The sequence below is a fragment of the Equus caballus genome, chromosome 1 (genome assembly GCF_041296265.1).
Source record: "Equus caballus isolate H_3958 breed thoroughbred chromosome 1, TB-T2T, whole genome shotgun sequence".
In the NCBI taxonomy this organism is placed as follows: domain Eukaryota; kingdom Metazoa; phylum Chordata; class Mammalia; order Perissodactyla; family Equidae; genus Equus; species Equus caballus.
The window spans coordinates 56057678-56076627 of record NC_091684.1 but is presented as its reverse complement, the minus strand read 5'-3'; the positions used below and the strand labels follow the sequence as shown (position 1 = coordinate 56076627).

At 36.2% G+C, this 18950-nt stretch overlaps 1 protein-coding gene across 23 annotated transcripts in view; it reads left to right on the top strand.

Annotated features, from left to right (window-relative positions):
* CTNNA3 (catenin alpha 3) overlaps window positions 1–18950 on the top strand; it is a 1507895-nt gene that overhangs the window by 1060660 nt on the left and 428285 nt on the right. The window lies entirely within an intron of this gene.

Here is an 18950-nt window from a genome sequence, read left to right as displayed (position 1 = left end):
TAGCTTTGAATTCAAGAACTACATCGTGGTTTAGCTTAACCCTTTCATTGTAAAGATCTGGAAAAAAGGACCTAGGGAGATTGTTTAAGGAAATGTTGACAGAAAGTGGTAGAACTAAAACTTGAAGTGAACATCTGTGCAATCCAGTACATTAAATATGAGCTAATGATAACTTTATGATGAAGTGACCATGGAGTAGAAAGCCAGGCCGTCACCAAATCATTACCTGATGGGAAGGATTCTACCTCATTCCTACCTGTAGGACCAGGGCAGGTCAGGTTACCATAAAGGAAAGGAGACTAAATCTTCAGGGTTTCTCACTGCATGGGCCTGTTCCAAGTCCTTGGAGGGAACGAAAACTTGAAAACACAAGATATTTTAATTCAAATTGTTTAATGCTCTGCTTAATCTATCCTTAATGTTCCAAGGTTTAAGAAGCATATAAATGGAGATCCTTGTATCATAGATCAGTAATATACATTATGTCTAACTATATTAAGTTATAAAACAAGCTATGTCTTCATAAAAAAGTGATTGAGAAATATGTGTGTAGCTCTGAATTTTCTATGACTGAAAGTCTGCAAAATACCAAAGATGACCAAATACAATTACATATAAAATTATTTATATCTTATTCTGCATGTCTGGGAGTTCTGTGGATAGGCTAGTGATGTCGGATGAGTAATAATATACGATGTAGATAATTTATAAATTATATATTCCATCAAATTTATTTTACATTAATCTTTGCAAAATCACTAATTACATTGTTTAAATCAAAGTTTTAATAGAATTTATGTTTTATTACTGAGTGCTCAAAAGGATTAAAATATGATTGTATTCCAAGTGCACAAAAATTGACAATATTTTCATCAATAATATAAATTAAATATAAAAATTGCTTTACATATGCTTAAAATTTATATCATTTAAAACATTCCAAACTTGTTTGTTTAATTAGAAGACAAATACAAATTGTGCATTTCAAATTTTTCAATCAAAATTATTTTAATGAACTGAACATGTTTAATATTCTTGAACATTTCATTAAATCTGACTAAATATTTTAAAATGTAAAACTATTTGCCATTTTAATGTTCAATGTTCATCTTATTATCAATGTAAAGAGAGGACATTATTGTTCAAACCTGCTACCTATAGAGCTACATTTATACAAGTTTAAGATTAATGTGCATTATTTAATATTGTGAAATCATTCTTTGCCTCCATGAGTAACTCATGGGCATACTGCACTACTCTGTGGATATCTCTGGAACCATAAATTAGAACACAAAATGAAGAAAGAAAATGGATGCTGGAGCACTGCTGGGAAATGATGCCTTATTATGCAAGACTATCGCATTATCACTATCTGAAAGAAAGCCTCATCAATTAGTTAATTTTTTTTTTGTTACCTAAGTGCTTTCTCAACTTAAATTCTTTCTGAACTGAGAAGGAGTGTCTGACTTACACAAGCCTCCATGGCATTAAGAATCACTGACCTTTTGTTTTCAGAATTTTAGGCAGGAGATGAGAAGTATTTCCCTGGGGCCTGATGGTGTTGTTCATGAGAGTAGATGTTTGAAGTTAGGAGTGGCACTATAACAGCTCGGGAGATCCTGAGTAAGAGTGCCCTATGATTTCTCTAATAAACTTTTATGTGAGTATATGTGATATGAGGAGCTTTCTCAAGTGTGAGGTTTAAGACAGGAGTACTTCCTGCCTGGGTCGTAGGGCCATACTGACTATGACTTCTCCATCACACATTTCCTTGGGTTTAATAGAGTTTGTGTGGCTATAGGCCATGTGCATATTGCAATACTATTTCTGTTCCTGCACTTTCTTGCCATGAGGCTGAGTGAATCGTCACAGAGGGTGGTAGGAACATTCCTGGAAGCCCTTCCTACATCATGCATTGAAATGACTATCAACCACATAAATACATCCCCCAAACCTAAACTGAATGTATCCCAACTCAGCTTCCCCTCAGCCAAGTCCCAAAACAATGATCTGTTCAACTCTTGCACCACAGATACATCAAAATTTTAAAAGCGCTAAAATATAATATATAAGATTCAGAAAATCAGCCCAAATATAAACAAGATTTACACATTTATTCAAAATGTTGATAAGACCCAGATACGCCATTTTAATTGCAATTTGGAAAGATATTTTGAGATATTCAATGAAACAAATGAAAACTTGTGAAACCCAGAATTGATGTATATAAAGTAATTATTTTTTGTCATCTTTACATTTATTTATTAAATAACTGGGTGAATATTCAGATGCCAATTCATGGAATATAAAATAGAATTCATAAAGATGAGTAATGAAATCAGTAAAAATTATTTTGATATCCACAAGCTAGTTGTAATAAAATTTTAGATAAAAATCAAAGCAGTAATTTATTTAGAGAAGAACTAAATATTAGTAGGAACAAGGAATAAATTTTTGGATTGTTTTATAACCCAATCAACGACAAGGAATGTGACCTATGAAGACATTAGAAGAATATTTCTTGCTAATTTGACACAAAACACCAACATCAATGAAATAGCATAGAGCAAAATATGCCACTCTAATGAGGTATTGATGTCAAACTAGTTAGAAAATCATTAATTCTAAGAGTACTGAAGATTAGTCATCGCAGAAAAACAACTTTAAATGCTCTGACATCTTACACCTCATTTATGAAGGAACTTGCTAGAGGTTTTATATATTACCAGTTACAAGATATGAAGCTGAAATATTTTTCTAAAGCATATAATATATTTATAAATAATAAAAGCAGACAATAAATGTTTTATTATTTAGTAAGTACTAATAAAGATAATAAACAACAAATGAAAATAAACTAATAAAAACAAGCTTTAACCACCCATGTTAGAGAAAAGACTCAGTTATATTTTAATTCTTTCAATAAAAAACCCTGAGGAATCATTGTTGAAAAAAGAGTCAAGAAGAACGCAGTCACAAAATGTGATAAATACAGATTACAGAAGTCTGTTTGCAAGTTGTGCTCTTTTTCTTGGTATCGTGATATTTGTGGCTGTCAGCTTTTAAAATTTATAATTTGTTGTTTTATTTTTCCTCATTCTAAATAAAAATTCATATTATATCTAATTTTCTCTTTATAATTTTATATTCTTCTTAAAGTCTCCACAAAATTATATCATCTCTAGCCTGGTACAACCTGGATCTGCCCCTCCTCTTCCATACCAGGAGTCTTCTGACTTCCGCTTAGTAAGAAATAACTAGAATGCCCTTTGGGTTGGAGGCCCAAGGGTTAGCAGTGCATCTCCCTGATCGCTGTATCCCCAGGCATAGTCTGGTGCCTGGTACACGGTGGATCCTGAGGAAACGTTACATTTGTCACCACATTGTGTTAATCTTATTACACTATACGAATCCGATGGAAGAAAGATTAGAAAGCAGCTTCTCTATTCCTACTGCTTAAATATGCCTTAATGTTAACATGTCCATGGCTCATTTCAGTGTCAATTTTCTCTTTTTCATTCTATTCAACAAATTAGGTAATAGAACACGTAAATATATACTCCTTGTTAGGATACATTATACTACCTGTATGTTAAAAAAGGAAAGTGAATGGGGGCTCTGCCGGTGGCATAGCAGTTGAGTTTCTGCGCTGTGCTTTGGTGGCCCAGGGTTTGCAGTTTCGGGCATGGACTTACACAACTGCTCATCAAGCCATGCTGTGGCAACACCCCATATACAAAATAGAGGAAGATTGGCACAGATGTTAGCTCAGGACTATCTTCCTCACCAAAAAAAAAAGAAAAAAGAAAAAGAAAAGTGTATGTTATGGATTGAATTGCGTTCCTCCAAAATTCATATGTTGAAGTCCAAAATCCAAATGTGACTCTATTTGAAGATAGGTCCTTTAATGAAGGAATTAAGGTTAAATGAGCTCATAAGAGCGAGCTCTACTCCAGGCACATTGGCATCCTTAAGAAAGGGACACCAGGGAGGCACATGTGAAGGCCAGGTGAAGACACGATGAGAAGGTAGCTGTCTGCAAACGTAGGAGAAAGACCTCAGCAGAAACTAAACCTGCCGACAGCTCGATCTGGAGCCCCCAAACTCCAGAACTGTGAGTAAATACATCTCTGTTGTTTAGGACATCCACAACAACATAAATTTAGGTATTTTGCTACCTAAAAATTTTGTATGAGAAATTTGTGGTATTTGGTTATGGCAGCCCTAGTAGATTAATACTGTATATTCTATAAATATGCGTTTTGTTGTTTTTGTTGTTTAAGAAAGAACGTGAGCCTCGTGTCTAGATTTGTAGGAAACATGCCTCTCCCATTATTGTTATTCAAGCAACTGTACAGCTGTGGTCACTTTGAGCTAAATCTAGAGCTTAGAGCCTCAGTTTCCTGGTCTGAAGTGTCCATGATCATTACAAGGACATAACGATCTCTATCTGAGATCCTTGTGGAGATTAGATACCTTGATATTTACCACAGACCCTGGCATTTAATAAGATCTGTGTGTTGGTTCCTTTTCGCTACTTCTGACTCACAGAAAATAATATTTCCACTCATCAAAAACAGTGCACATGTGTAACATTACCAAATATATCTCCTTTAATAGTAGGTTTCATCATTATAATTCCTCTTGTAGGGGGACAATGTTAACATGTTATTGGTTAAAATAGTCTAACACCATGATACACCATTTTATTTTGTAAATTTTTAAACTGTTTTGAACGGGAGAATAGGAGCTGGGGCGTAGGCCAAAAACTATAGGTTGAAGATTAGAAGAGGGTGGTGAAAGACGTTATTAGTACGAGATCAAAATCATAAAGCTTTGTTTTGGAGGGCTGGACAGCAGGACAAGGTTAAGACTGCTGATATTTCTATATCTGGAGGTCAGAACTGGGCAAAGAGTAGAAAAATACTCAAGATAAGATATGCAGATCAAGTTGAACATCATCCACTTCATTTACATGCTTTGTGGAGTTGCTAAGATTTTAAGTACAACAAGTTTAAGAGAAAAGAGCAAGAGAAAGAAGGCTGTAAATATTTCATATGTTATATCATGGCCGTGGACTGGTGTTTCACAGAGAAAGGATTCTTACAAGGACAAAGACGAAGATGACATGTAAGGGTGAGAATAATTCTTGGACTGAAGGTATGTGTGGTGCTCGAAAAAGTAAATGTCTGCTAATAGTTGCTCTAAACTATTGGGCAGTTCTTAACCTAAAGGCGGAATGAAATGTAGAATGTAGAACTGGTTGCATTTGTGTGCTCTGCCGATGCTTACATTTCCCGAGAGATAATGATTGCTATTTATAGTGCCTTCGAATCCAAGATGTAAAATCAAAGTAGCTAAGGTACGCGGCAGCACTTTGTAAATGCTGGTTGCTATTTTTATATAGAACTGAAAGAAGCAAACATGTTGTCTCAACGTCTTCTTGCTGTACATCACTGGCTTCAGTTTCTGTAATAATTTAAACAGAACAATATGCAGCTTCTTATTTGGCTCAGGAACTGCACGAGGTCTCCCACAAAGGCTCTTCTGAAATTCTAAGGTTTATATTTAAGCAAGATCTCACATCTGATGTATTTTTCTATTATTTTACATCCGTTTTGAAATACTACATTTTCTTGAATGCGAAGGGGTTAGGAAGTACTGCTAAAAGTTTACTGGGAGTGAGAAACTGGTTTGACTATGAAAACTTCAGCTTTAGCAATGACTGCCTGCTCTGCCCACCTAGAAGCCAATAGCTTTTAGAAGCCAATAGTCTAAATTATGTGTGTTTCTTTCATTGAGGCTAAACAATTTTTCTCCATTAATTGAAGTAATTTAGAAAACAAGGATAAAGAAGTGTGTGACTGTTTTCCTAATATTTTCTGTAAGAAATTTCTGGGGTCTTTTTCTTAACAGGTGGACTTAGTAAATAATTGGCCAGTTATTTTTATAGCTAAAAATCATGTTCTGTGTATGTTTTCTTTTTTCAGGTATGCTTTTTTTGGTGAGGAAGCTTGGCCCTGAGCTAACATCTGTTGCCAACCTTCCTCTTTTTTTTCTTTCCTCCCCAAAGCCCCAGCACATAGTTATATATCCCAGATGTAAGTCCTTCTAGTTTTTCTATGTGGGATGCCGCCACAGCATGGCTTGATGAGCAGTGTCTAGGTCTGTGCACAGGATCTGAACCAGCAAACCTCAGACCATCAAAGCAGAGTGTGTGAACTTAACCACCTTGCCACCAGGCCAGCCCCATGTGTATTTTTTTTTAAAAATTTAACCGTTCGTAAACTTTTTCATCTCAGACATTTCCCCATCTCAGTAAAAGATAAATCTTTTCCAGTTGCTTCTGCCAAAGACAGTCGAGTTATCTTTGGCTCTTCTCTTTTTTTCCTTCTCCATGTCCAATTCATCAGCAAAACTTGCAAATATATCACATATATCTGGAATCCGTTCAGTTTTTGCCACCACTAATATCTTGCCGCATTATTGTATGATCTTGTAATACATCAAATAGAAATGGGAATGTTACTACCTATTTTCTCCCTTTCCCTTTCCCCTCCACCAGTCCATTCTCAGTACTGGATTCAGAGTTATTCTATTGAACTCCAAGTCAGATGATACCATTCGACTGCTCAAAATCTTAAACCAGCTTCCAAACTGCTCAGAACAAAAGTGAAAGGCCCTATCTGGTCTGTTTTCCACTGCTCCTTTGCCTCTCTGATTCACATTCTCCAGCCTGTTACCTCATCTTCTTCCACACTGGCCTCCTTGCTTTTCCTGGAACAGGCCAGCAATCTTCTGTCTCAGAACTTTTTCACATTTCCCTTATCCTCTCATGCTCTTCCTCTAGTGCTCTTCATGGCTCCCTCCTTCCTGTCCTTCAGGTCTCTACTTATATGACACCAACTCGGAGAAACCATTATTGGCTACCCTAATGTCAAGACCCATGCTCTACCCAATACTTCCCATCCTCCTTTTATGCTTTGTTTTGCTCATCCACACTTATCACCCTGTAGCATGCTGTGTTTATTTATTTCTTATTGGTTATTTCTCCCAATGTCCAGTGAAGGCAGGGAAGATTGTTGTTTTTTAAGTTTTTCCCTCTAATGCCTAAAATTTCATCTGGCACAGACTAAGTGTCAAAAAAAAAAAAAAGCTTTAGTAAGTGAAGAATTGAAGTAATTGTAAGAGAATCTCAATCTAGTTGCTTAATGAGGATGGATATTTTCAATTTACACTCAGTGTAAAAAAGTATAAAAGTAAAGATTGACAACTGGATATCCATATGCTACCTCATATCACATATACAAATCAATGACAGGTGAATTCTAAACTTAGAAAAATTAATCTTCAATAAGATAACATAAGAAACAATTTTCATGACCATGTGTTAGACATAGATCTGCTAAACAGAATACAAAAATAATAATCACAAAGAAAAGGAATAATAAATTAATTTCACTTAAATTAAAAACTGGCGTATCAGAGTGAAATTAAGAATGTTATTTCAATAAGAATTAAATGGCATTAACAGAGCAAAAGTAAATATTTACAATACATATGTATGACTAAAGATTTATTCCAAAATTACATAAAGAATTCTTACAAGTTAATTTTTTTTAAAAGGCAACAACAGGGGACTGGCCCAGTGGGCAGATTGTTAAAGTTCCGCCTGCTCTGCTTTGGCGGCCCCAGTTCGTGGGTTTGGATGCTGGGGGAAGACCTACTCCACTCATCAGCCATGCTGTGGAGGCATCCCACATACAAAAAATAGAGGAAGACTGGCAGAGATGTTAGCTCAGGGCAAATCTTCCTCACCAAAAACCAGGTAAATAAATAAAAAGTCAGACATAACCATTAAAATAAACGGACAAAAGACTTAGTCACTTCACAAAAGATTTCCAAATGGCCAATAACTACTTTAAAACATGCTCATCACTAGTTTTCACAGTGCAATTTGTCTATGAAACTACCAGAATGGCAATAAAGAAAAAAGAATCCTGACAATTCTAAGTGTTGTTGAGGACAAAGATTAATCAACAGAACTCTTCTCAACAGCTGGTTGTAGTGTAAATTGGTACAACCTCATTAAAATATTTTTGGCGTCATCTACTCAAGCTGAACATACCCATACACATGAACCACAAATTCCCCTCCTATGTGCATACTGTGGTCACTCTGCAGACACAGGATGGACCCTCACACACCAAAACTTTTCTTTGGATATCAAAACTAATGATGCCACACACACACAAAAGGAGGTAAAGAGATTTACTACCTACATAGTGAAGCTTCCTGGGCATAAAAGGGCTTATGTCCAATCAAGTCTAAAACTATCTTGAGTGAGTGGAGAGGATTAACCATCTTGGGATTTTCTTGGTAGTTAAGGGGTTGGGGTTGGAGCGTGGCTTCCTTTTCATGGACTGAGGTTTGCATGGTTTGAACTTACTGCTGACACCAAAGGAGGGAGCACCTAGGCTCTCTTATCAGCTTGCCAAGAAGTGGCAGGACTTGAATGCTGTCAGAAACATCGAAAATGGAGTGAGACTCTTGATTCTAGTATGTATCTCTCAAAATGCATACAGTGTAAATGTGCTTCACAAGGTAAGTAATAATTGCAATATTATTTGTTATAATACAAAACCTTAAATGCCCCAAGTATCTATTAACTGTAGAATGGATAAGTAAATCATGATTTATCAATGCCATGAAATACTATACAGGAATGAAAACAAATTACTGATTCTTGTGGTAAGATGGAATAGACTTATTATAAACAAGGTGTTGTGTGAAACAAGGTGAACACAGAAGAGGACATAGTTAGCTTACTTTCTTTTTTTTTTTTAAAGATTTTACTTTTCCTTTTTCTCCCCAAAGGCCCCTGGTACATAGCTGTGTATTTTGAGTTGTGGATCCTTCTAGTTGTGGCATGTAGGATGCCACCTCAGCATGGCTTGATGATTGGTGCCCTGTCCACGCCCAGGATCCGAACCAGCAAAACCGTGGGCCACTGAAGTGGAGCACGAAAACTCAACCACTTGGCCACAGGGCCGGCCCCAGCTTACTTTTATATAAGGTTCAAATACAGTCAATATTAGTTTGTATTAACTAGAGTTAGACTAGTGATTAGATTTTGGGAGGTGTGCTAATAACTGGAGGGACATGATGGGGATCTGGAAGGGCTAATGTATTATTTCCTGCTCTGGATGGTGGTTAAACAGATATATTCACTTAGTAAAAAAAATAATTAAATCTACATTTATGATTTGTTCACTTTGAATATATATGTTAATCTTGAATAAAATGCTCCCCCTTATAAAGAATAGATTGATAGATGTGCGTATCTATCTATCCATCATCATCTATCTATCTATGTCTGGGAGCATACAAAATTATTATGCAAATGAGAAAAAGATATAATTTGTGTGGTCTTTATGTAAAGAGGTCTTATATTTTAAAATACACATTTTGTGACATAGGGTGCTTCTAATACAAGGTGAAGTCAAGCCAAATATATCCAAGATAATGACCCACACAATTTATTCTTATTATTTTAAATTTTAAACTAAGAAAATTAATTTTATAAATAACTAAGATAGTGGGTAATCATAGAAATTGTGATGAAATCACATATATTTGGAATATTTTATTTTTTCTATAGCTGAGTATGTGTTATAACACCATATTTTATGTTTATTGTAACATTTGTCGGTCTCTGACTTTTTCAAGAAAAATGAAGAGTTAGCACAATGAGAGGCAAGTATCTGATCTCTTTTCTGCCACTGTCATATTATAAATTTTTATTTCTGTTAAGGTATGTAAATGAATAATAGTACAAAACATAGTAAATGAGATAGTGTTTAAGTTGGTTTGACTTTAAGCAGTTGAGGTGACATTAAATAAACTACTGCCACGCTGTATTTTTGTGTCTCGAAAGAATTACAGCAGATTCCTAAAATTGTTTATTAACCTAGTACAAGGCAGGAACTTGCATACTGAGAGAATTAGGCTATTTCGTATAAATATTTTTAAATCTCTTATAGTGTCTCTGGAAGACTAGACTTTTTGAGAGAGTATATCTGGACTATATTACACTATAATCAACCCTAAGTCTGTATCCCAACTGTAACGAGGTTTAAAAATCTATTTTTAAAAGAAAATTTCAGCGGCCAGACTGGTGGCATAGTGGTTAAGTTCACACACTCTGCTTCGGTGGCCTGGGGTTTGTGGGTGTGGATCCTGGGCATGAATGTACACACCCCTCATCAAGCCATGCTGTGGCAGCAGCCCACGTACAAAAAAATAGAGAAAGATTGGCACAGATGTTAGCTCAGGGACAATCTTTCTCAAGCAAAAGGAGGAAGATTGGTGACAGATGTTAGTTCAGGGCTAATCTTCTTCACCAAAATAAAAGATAAAGAAAATTTTGTATATAATTATGATTTTTAAAATATATTCACATATACCAAGAAATGACATTAAAAAAAAAAACCCTCTAAATAAAATGAGAAAATCAGCCACAGTCCCTATAAATGGTTTTAACCTTTGTTTTCTCATTCATGCATCTACTGGCTCAGTATACTGCTACTTCCCTGACTTCCCTGCCCCCTCACCATATGGCTGGTCATCTGTTACATGAGACCATGATACAGCACGTTGCAGAGTCTACAGGGAAGATGTCTTTGCTATAGAAAGTACTGTCCAAACGTAGGCTCGGTGACTCTTCCTGTGTAAGTCGCAATTTGCTCTCTTAAAAAAAAAAATGTGAATTTACCTTATTTTGTTCTCTTCAGGTAGTAAAAGCACCCTTCCTTCTGCCAAGGTATTTGGCCAAATTCAAGATTCCATGATGTCTATATAGGCTGGCATCTTATTCTGTCTTCAGCTTCCTCATGTGACTGCATGATTAGTTAAAAGCTCACCGAGGATGCTTTTGAAATACTAAACAATCTGCTCTTTTGCTCATAATGGACTAAATAGCAAATTCTTATTATACTTTTACATATGTCAGTGTGAAATTGAGCAAGAGACAAAAATCCAACCTCTAAAAGATTTGGAATATATTCAAAATGAGTGTACGAGCATTTCTAGCAACCAATGTATAGGCAAGGTTTTTTTTGTTTGTTTATTTGAGTCAAGTAGAAAGCCTCAAATATAATCAGTATAAGGACAGCATGGGAAAGAATTTTACTCATTTTCCAGGATTGAATATATACTCAAATAACAGCAATAACCAAAGTTAGAGATATCTTCTGACTGCGTCTTAGGTTGGAGCATTCTCAGAACACACATTGCTTAGTAGAAGAGAAGTTTATGTTTTGATGTCATTGTGCAAACGTACTTTACTAATTAAATTATTTAAGATATTTTAACATATTCACCCAAAACAGTTTTAAACACAACTGAGGAACATTCAGGAGTGAAATTAATGGATAACCAGCTTAGCAAAGGAGTTTGCAGCTTTAATTGTGGTAAAAGATGCCAAAATATCGTAATATGCTGAAGAATATCTTTTGAAAAATTAAATAAGTGACAGAGAAATTATAAAACAGAACTAAGATATGAAGACATGCCTATTGTAGCTATATTCTTTATAGAATCATTATAAAAAATACAAAGATAGATGAGGTCGGTCTGGTGGCATAGCAGTTATGTTTGCATGCTCCACTTCAGCAGCCCATGGTTCACTGGTTTGGATCCCAGGTGTGGACCTACACACTGCTCATCAAGCTATGCTGTGGTGGCATCCCACAGACAAGATAGAAAAGGATTGACACAGATGTTAACTCAGTGACAATCTTCCTTAAGCAAAAAGAGGAAGATTGGCAACAGCTGTTAGCTCAGGGCCAGTCTTCCTCACCACAAAAAAAAGAAAGAGGGGCTGGCTCCGTGGGCGAGTGGTTAAGTTTGCGCTCTGCGATCCTGGATCCTGGGTGCGGACATGGCACCACTCAGGCCACGCTGAGGTGGTGTCCCACATCCCACAACTAGAAGGACCTGCAACCTGCAACTAAGACATACAACTATGTACTGGGGGTTTGGGAAGATAAAGCAGAAAAAAAAAGAAGAAGAAGATTGGCAACAGTTGTTAGCTCAGGTGCCAACCTTTAAAAAAAAAAAAAAAGAAAGAGACTTAGTAATAGCAGAAATGTAGAAATGGAATACCCAGGTATTAGAAATAAGCTAAAATTTTTAATTGCTTTTATAATTACAAAACATCTATTTTCTCCATGAAAAATTGTAAAAAAACAAAGAAGCATAGACAGTAAACAATGGAAGACTTTTCGTATTTCTAGCCCTCTTCCCTTCTGCAGCGGTTACCATTATTAACTGTTTCATAAAAAAAACTTTTTTTTCTTTTCATCAGCTCTGTATCATTAAGGGTTAAGACGGAAGAATGAGAAATAATCCATTCTAAGGAGGTCAAAGTGAAGATGACGGCGAGTATCTCTCACTCCTTCCTTTCAGGGTTAGACCTCTTGAAATTGTCTTGCTCAGTCTTTAGTTCCTCAGATATTTTTCTCCACTTCACGCCATCTCTTCTTTTCAAGAAAACTTGTGGCATTCTAATTACCAAACGCTCAGCGCTTATTTCTTCTTTTAGTCCATCCCCCCTTTTCATTTACGCTGCTGACTAATTACTTTTCCTGACTCTTTTACTTCATTCTGCATGATTCTAGCCTCTTGGCTATCTTCCCACTTCGGTCTGCTTCTCAGTCTCCTTTGCTGGCTTATTCTATTCCTCTCCTTTCTTAACACTGGTGTTTTGCATCATTTCCTCCCTTTTCTCTATTAGACTACCCGTTCTCTTCAAGTAACATAATTAATGTCCCAGGTTTCCACTAAAATCCATGTTTATCACCATCTTTGGAATGCTCTGCTCAAATCTTCCAGCCTTAAATGATTCCAACTACCCACGTTTTCCATGTCTAGATGCAGGTGGCTGAGAGTTGCTAGAGAATATGGCAAAATAGGGCAGATTGAGATCACCAAAAATTAATGATTTTTACCTTCATTTGACATATGAGCCCTTAATATTATCTGCAGATCTTAGAAAATTTTTCTAATGTGATCTCCCACTTCTTGCTATTAGAATTTCAAAGCTTCTATACTCTCTTCGAGATTTCTACGAATGCATTCACCGTTCATGCATTGCAGACAACCTTGCCTCCTACTACATAGGCTAAAAACAACAACAACAACAAAGCCATATCCTCTAACAAACTTACACGCCCAGCACTTATAACATATTCCGGACTTCCAGTCCCAGTAGGAGAGTTGCTGTTTCTCCTATACAAGCCAACACCTCTAACTTATTCTGGACATGTTCCTCCTTGTCTTCTCAGGAATCTTCCTTCATTCATTGTATTTTTATTTTTCATGTGTGTTTTACTACTTAAAATGGAGTCTCCTCCACATATGTTCTACATGCACAAGTCTCACTCATTTAAACAAAAGTTCTAGCTATTGACTACTGACTCTCTTTCTCCCTTTGTTGGTAGTCAAACTTCTTAAGAGAAAGATATTATCTTCATTTCCTCTCTTCCTGTTCAGTTTTTCAATTCAATCTGGCTTCTGCCTCCATGACTTCATATAAACAACTCTTCTTAAAGTAAAAAATGATTTAAATATTACTAGAGCCAATGTACATCTTTCAGTCTTCAACTTACGTGATTTCTTAGCATTCTGCAGTGGAGACCACTTCCATCCAGACACGATTGCTCCACTTGGCTTCCATAAACCCACACTCTCCTGGTTTTCTTTTCCTGTCTCTCTGGGCCTTCCTTTGCATGTCTCCTTTGCAGGGTCATTTTCTTCTTTTCAAGCCTTTAGATGTCCTCCAAGATGCAATGTTCTGCTCACTCCAAAACCTTTCCCTTATCCCTTACATTAATCAGGTAATCTCATTCACATTTCTTATTTTGATCACTATTTCAATGTTCATTGTTCAAAAGTCTATGTCTCTATAGCTCTCTTCTTTGTGTCTCAGATCTAAGCATTCAATTGCCTTGATGAAATTTCTACTTGGATATTTCAAAGGCACTTCCAAGTTAGCATGTCCAAATTCAACTCTTGGCTTTCATTCCAAATCACTTCAACACCCACAGCCTTCACTCTCTTCATTGCTACTCCGCTTTCGAATCCATTACCGGATTTGATTGATTCTGTCTCCTAAATATCTATCATGTTCCCTTCTCTTAATTTTTTACATCATCTGAGTTAAAGCTTCCATGATCCCTCATTTAGACCATAGTAATATGCCCCAAGTGGTGTACCTACATTCACTTTTGTTCATTTCTATTTCATTTCCCACAGTGCAGTGTTCTTCCAGAATGCAAATTTTAATTTCTCATATACAGACTTCAGTCTTGCTCCTCTTACACACCCTCTGCACCCACTGCTTAATGTCATTTAATAACTTACTATTGTTCTGGGGTAAAGAAAACAAATTTAACATTATTTACAAAGAATTTCACGATCTAATATTCTGCTACTTTTCCATATTTTTCTTATAGCACTCTCACCTTTGTTCCCTAAATTCCAACCAAAATGGCATTTACTTCCTGAAAACTCTATGAATTCTCCTACCTAGGACCTTTGTTAATTCTGCACTCTTTGTCTCAAATATCCCCTCTCCCACTTCCTTCTAACTTCTGTTCATCTTTTAGGTCTCAGTTTTCCCAAGTCTCCCAGACTAATTGAAAATTCCTTGATGTGCTTGCAGAGTTTCCAGTAATTTACCTTCACTCTTAACAAATATGGATTTGCGTTATTATTTAATTTCTTTTTTCTCCTCTAATCGGTGAACTCCATGAGGTCAGAGACTGTTTCCCTTTTTGTTCACCATTGTGTTCCCTGTGTCTAGTACAGTACCTGTCACAAGTCAGGTATTTAATAAATATTTGTTGAAGAAGTGAATGGATGAGACCATCATTTGTGCATTGATCCAGGTTTTCATTGATCCTCCTTTAAAATTTCAAATTGAATCAAATCACAAACTTTTAATAAAAATCTATGTATGTAGCACTAATATCTACTTCAGGGGGTAGTCTACCCTTTAAAAGACTCTATCTTGTGTATACTGTTTCTGCACTGAATAATGCAACAATTTAGTCAGACAATCTGTTGGTCTGATCTCTCTCTACACTTACTTTGTGAAATATGTCCCAATTAATTCCTATCTCTTTTGGCTATTATGACACCAAAGGTCTTGAATATTCCAACATCTGTACTGATTAAATCAATCCTTAAGGAATTTAAGTTAAGTTACCTAGAAATACTTTTTCAGACTACCAAAAAAGGTAGTAATTTCTTGATTTGCATTTTAAAATTAGAATTGATATTCTCTCACTTACAGTATAATGGTTATGCCATTAGTAAAGACGTTTATTAATGGTCAGTAATAAATAAGTTTTATAAGTTCAAGAGTCAGCTACCTACTTTCACACTACAGAAGACACCCACTACTATTGGATGTTCTGGTTGGAGAAAAGAAAGAAAATATATGCACTAATAAATACTAATATCACTCTTGTTTTTCAACCACTGTGGAAGTATATAAGTTAACACTCAGATCACTAACCTAATACTCAGATAACTAGCCTCCAGGTTCAAGTAACTCAAATCTGATCTCATTCATTTTCAACAAGAACAAAAATTCCAAGGGATCCCAAGCTTAGGACAATCTAAGCTCTGATTCCGCTTCTCCACTGTTGTCTTTCCTAAACCCTTTCAAGTAGGTTGGCTTCATCTTTTAGCGATGAGCAAAAGGGCTATAGTAATTCTGAGTATCACAGCAAAAATTTCCAGAGGCAGAAAAAAGAGTTGCATCATTTTGAGTTCCATTCTAAGAGATTAGACATGGTCTTACGTCTCCTTATTGAGAACTGAAGCACATATTCACTCTTAACCCAGACACTGGCAAGGAAAAGGGACTGAAATTTTTATCTGAACATATTTTGTCACATTAAAGAAGTTCCAAAATCTAAACACTTACCTTATTCAAATATTTGACAATTTTATCACCAACTGCAAATCTCAGAAAATGTTATCTTCCCCTTGGGGACACACACAGTGTTCCCCCAAGAGGGAGCTTTCATTGCATATCAGTCATTAGATTCGGTCATCAGTCACTATTGCTCTAAACTTTGAAATGAATTGTCGTGTGTTGAATATGTTCTGCATGTGGCTGATCTCTGTAGTGTATCTCTTGGGATGTTTTGTTAACTCCTGACAGGCAATTTATTTGCAGCAGAGATGTAGCTCTGAAATCTATTTTAATCATTTTGCAGTCTTTCCCACTTCTGAAATTCTGCTATCATTTGTCCTGTCTGTGCTCTATTTCATTCATTCTCAATACCAGTGATCATATGGAATCAAGTAAGAAAATCGGCATTACTCTATTGCAAGTCCATATTTGGAGTCAAGTTGAACAGGGAGACTATATTTAAAAGCAAGTGCTAGTTAAGACTTTTTTTCAATATGGCTGGGTACCTTCAGAAAAATTTTCCATTCCAATTAGCCTACAAAAGGCAAATTCTTCATTTATTGTTAATTCCAGTTTAATAATTTTATTTTCCTAAGTTTAAGAGAAAATTTTTCATTTTCTTCCTGTGGTGTATTTGCTCCCTGTGGAGGAAACAGCAACCATGTCATGTTAAAATATATGCTACATATAAGGTTCTCCTCCACGTGTGCAATCTGAATACCTGAAACTTTAGCTGTGGGGGTCACGCTTCTCTTTAAGACTCATCTAGTATGATCTGACTTCCCGTGACTCATCTCCCCTGAGCGCACAATGTCCAGTCTTTATGAGATACCCTCCACACATTTTACACAGATCCTTGGAAAAATACACATGCCCCACAAGCACGTCCAGTGTATGCTTGTCTTCTCTCACTCCGTACCCCAACTCCAGGGTCCTCTGCTCCTCAACTTTTCCCAGATTTTGTTTCACCATGCTATAACCTTTTCCTCTTTATCACTTCAACCATAAGTATAGCACACACTAGGCTCTAACATTTAACACATTTTTTTTTTTCTGAAGGGCTGAGGATAACGTAAGGAATTTAAAACACACAAAGGAAAATGTTTTAAGCCAACAAACCAAAACAGTAGTCTAGACACTAAGGCTTTATTATAAGAAGTGAGATTTCTTGAGAGAAAAAAGGATTTGTGAGTTCCAAGGAGCCAGACTTTATACTATAAATAATAGAGCAGGAAAGAAGACAAAATTTGATGTCAGCCCAGCTTTCCCATCACTCAGGAAGAGGACGAAAGTTCAACCATCAGGTAGGTGAGAGATGGTATGGGAGACTTTACCTGGGATTATATGCTACCAAGCCCTTGAGAAGGACCTGTTTTCTTGTCTTTTTCGGGACCTCAGCCTGGGAAAGTCAACGGAAACACTGAAGAGAAAACGCAAGAATAACAGGAACTTGTGTCCTATAGTAAGTTGGTAAAAATCCTGTAGATCAAACATGGTGCCCCGGCTTTCGATTATCCGCTGTCAAAAATGTCTAAAGAATTGTAACTAGAGTGTGATCCACCGATCAGCAATTTATATGAACTGTTTGTTGTTTGTGGAACCAGCCCATTATTAGAGTGTGTGAGAATGTAAATCAACACACTGGTTTGTTTATGGAAAAAGCCTTAGAATGAAAAATGTCAGATAATGTAAACAGTGCACTAAGTGCCATATTTAATTTACATTCTGGTGCAAGCTTCTTATCTCTTTGTGGATTGGCACTTTGAATGGCACTTGTCTAGACACATGGAACTGAAGGCAGCATTAAACGAAATTATTTAAGAAAATACGATAGTGGAACATGCTTGTTGTATAGGTGTTAAACTGAACATAAAGTTATTATGATTAAAACTGTGTAGTACTGGCACAGGAATAAGCAAATAGATCTATGGAAAACAATAGAAAAACCATAATCAGATCCATATGAAATAAGAATTTAATCTAAGACAAGTGGCATTTTGGATCATATGGGAAAATACTTAATACATTTATTTTGACAATTGGCTGTCTATTTTGGCAGAAACAAATGTTGGGTCTATTATTCACCTCATAACAAAAAGGTAAATTCCGTATTACATTCGTCTGCTGGGCTGCTGTACAATATACCACAGACTGAGTGGCTTAAACAACAGAAACTTATTTTCTTACAGTTTTGGAGCCTAGAAGTCCTAGATCAAGATGCCGACAGGGTTGGTTTCTGGTGAGACCTCTCTTCCTGGCTTGTCGATGGCCACCTTCTTGCTCCGTCCTCAGGCCTTTCCTCCATGTGTGAGTGGAAAGAGAGCTTTGCTGTCTCTTCCTCTTCTTATAAGGATACCAGTCCTATCTGATTAGGACCCTGCCCTCTGACCTCATTTAACCTTAATTATCTCCTTAAAGGCACAATCCCCAAATACAGTCACATTAAGTCTTACGGCTTCAACATACGAATTTTGAGGGGACGCAATTCAGTCTATAACATATATGAAATCAAGAACCAAATATTTTGTTTTGATGAAATTATAGGGATAAAACTTTCAAAAAGTGAAGAAATTCTACCAGATAAAACACAAATCTAGAACCAGTAACATAGTGCTCTCATCCAAGTTGTTGAGTATATCAATAATTCTTTCCTTTTTATAGATGAGTAGTATGCCATTGAATGGATGTATGGCAATTTGTTCACCCATCTGTTGAAGGACATTTGGACTGTTTCCAGTCTGTATGATTATGAATAGAACTGCTATAAATATTCATGTACAGATTTTTGTGTGAATATAATTTTTCACTCTTTAAGGTAAATACACAAGAGTGGGATTTCTGAGGCATAGAGTATCTGCCTTGCATGTCTCTGCATAGACCGTGTGGGAAAGGCTTAACTTCAGCAGATCTACATCTTGGCAGCATGCCTTGGGATCTTCCTGGAACATAAAAGCATGGGATG